The sequence below is a fragment of the Elephantulus edwardii genome, unplaced genomic scaffold, assembly GCF_000299155.1.
Source record: "Elephantulus edwardii isolate Elephantulus edwardi_28Jun2011 unplaced genomic scaffold, EleEdw1.0 scaffold00028, whole genome shotgun sequence".
Taxonomy (NCBI): Eukaryota; Metazoa; Chordata; class Mammalia; order Macroscelidea; family Macroscelididae; genus Elephantulus; species Elephantulus edwardii.
In genome coordinates, this window is record NW_006399778.1 from 12,580,651 (window position 1) to 12,583,245 (window position 2,595).

The window sequence follows — 2,595 nt, forward strand, 5'->3', positions numbered from 1 at the left end:
GTCATCCATATTCATTGTCCAGGACTCAGATGCATATCAAGTGATTGAAAAGACCATGATCTGAGTCAAGCATATCTTAGTCCTCAAACTAACATCATTGAGCCTCAGTAATTTGGAGAGGTCTCTGACTGCAGACTTTCCCAGCGCAATACATCTCTTGATCTCCAAACTGCTGGTACCAAGTATATACATTATGGATCCAAGTAAGATTAAGTCATTAAAAGTTTCAGTCTTTTCTCCATCTATCATGATGCTGCTATCAGTTTAGTGGTAGAGAATTTTTATTTTCGTAATGTTGAGATACAATCCATATTTAAGGCTGCAGTGTTTGATCTTCTGCTGCAAGTATTTCAAGTCCTCTTCACTTTCAGCAAGCAAGGTTGTGTCATCTCATACCAAATATTAGGCAATAGATATTCATTAAATAGAGGAGGCTGAACAAGAGATCAAATAATATCTCTGAATTATTGTTCTTGTTATGTGCTGTCAAGTCACCTGTCCTGCACTGTCCCTCCGCCCTTCTGAGCATGATGCCCTTCTCCAAGTATCGGTCCTTCCTGGCCACATGCTCAAAGTATGTGAGACAAAGCTTCAAAATCTTAGCCTCCAAGGAAAAACTTTGTTTCAACCTCTCAAAGACAGACCTATCTGTCAGCAGCCTTCAATATGGATTGAGGCTCAATATCAAGAAAACAATGATTGTCACCGCTGGACCAATTGACAGCATCATAATAGATGGTGAAGAGATTGAGATTGTTCACAGCTTTAGTTTGGTTGGCTCCACAATCAACATTCTTGGCAACAGCATCCAGGAAATTCAAAGACATATTATGATGGGAAAGTCTGCTGTTAGAGACCTCTCTAAAGTACTAAAGAGTAACAATATCAGTCTGGAGACTAAGGTATGCCTGACATACTAAGGTATGTCATGGTCTTTGCAATAACTTACCATGCATCAGAAAGCTGGACAATGACTAGGGATGATAGAAGGAGAATTGATGCCTATGAGCTGTGGTGTTGGAGAAGAGTATTGAATATGCCATGGACTGCTAAGCAGGTTTGTCCTAGAGAGGGTGAAGCCAGGATGCTCCTTGGAGGCAAGGATTCTGAAGCTTCATCTGACATATTTGGGACATGTTGCAAGGGGTGACCAGTCTTTCAAGAGGGATGTCATGCTTGGGAGGGTGAAGGGACAGAACAGGAGAGGAAGACCATCTATGAGATGGATTGACTCAGTGACTGGGGTAATGAGGGGAGGTGTGTCTGAGACGTGAGATTGGCATAGGATAGAGTAGGGTTTTGAGCTGTTTTACGTAGGGTCACTATGAGTCGTAGGTGACTCGATAGCACATAACAACAACAAGAGTTGATTGCAAACCATTTTCAACAACAGAAAGCCTTAATTAATTTTTCTTTTCTCCAAACAGATGAGCATCAGGGTAAACTATGAAGGGGAGAAGGCTTACGTGGGAAATTCAAGGACAATGTTTGGATGTTTCCACCTTCAATTTTGGGAACTAACACAGGAAAAAGAAAAATTAGATAGAGATGTAAAAAAGAGAAGGTAGACACGATGACTCAAATCAGTGGGAATGGAAGCATTCACTTATTATGCTCTTCCCCTAGTAGACTGTGGGGTCTTCAGGAGCAGGACCAGGGTTTGATCCTTTTTACATTCCAAAGGATGAGTGCAGGTCCTGGAGCATTGTAGAGATGTAGAAATGTCCTTTTTGTGAATTAATGAGCACTTCCGTAGTCCCTGATGCCACATTTAGTAAAGAAAGAGGTATCTTCGTCCAGTAATTGATGCCATTGGCTGTTTAAATGAGTCCTCAGTCTGTAAAACTCAGTCACTACTCAATCTTCAAGATGGTGATTGTGCATCATATCCAAAGTCAGTATGGGAAAAATTGTCAAAGTTAAACTCACAGTTAAAACTGAAAATCACTTAAAATTTCTTCTGGCATCTGTCTAATGGCACAAAATATTTTTCCGTCCTCTGCTATGTCCTGCCAACTGAGGAGGGGAAAAATGGGGGATTTACCAGGGCCATGAGCATGCCAAGTTTCGAATCGATCAACTGGCTGCATTCTCATCCCCACCCTTCACCATTCCCAGCCTCCTAAAGGGAATATATATTTAAGGGGGAACTAGAGTTTGGAAAAGAAACACCAGTCACTTGCAAATATCATCTGCTACATCCTCTGAGAGGTAAATATCCGGAATTCATGCTCTTTCTAGAGCACAGGGATGCCTAGTGACTTACTGGAAAGCAGTTGTGTTGAATGGGCGTGTGTATGTCCACAGATGTGAATAGATATGAAATGAAATGCAGGCGTATTCATGTGAATGACGGTTGTGCACAAGAGGATGCATTATGCAAGGGCATTTGGCAGTATGCAAGTATAGTATGTCAAACGATTCTTATACTAGTGTGTGAGAACAAAAGTGTGTGAACAAAAGTAGGTGAGAGACTTTATGTGTTTAAGTAGATGTATACGTGGAAGGGATTGGAAAGTTTCACAAAGAGAATATACTGCAAATAGGTGTGTATGTAAGACTCTAGAAACAGAATTTTCAAGTCTTGAATTCAGT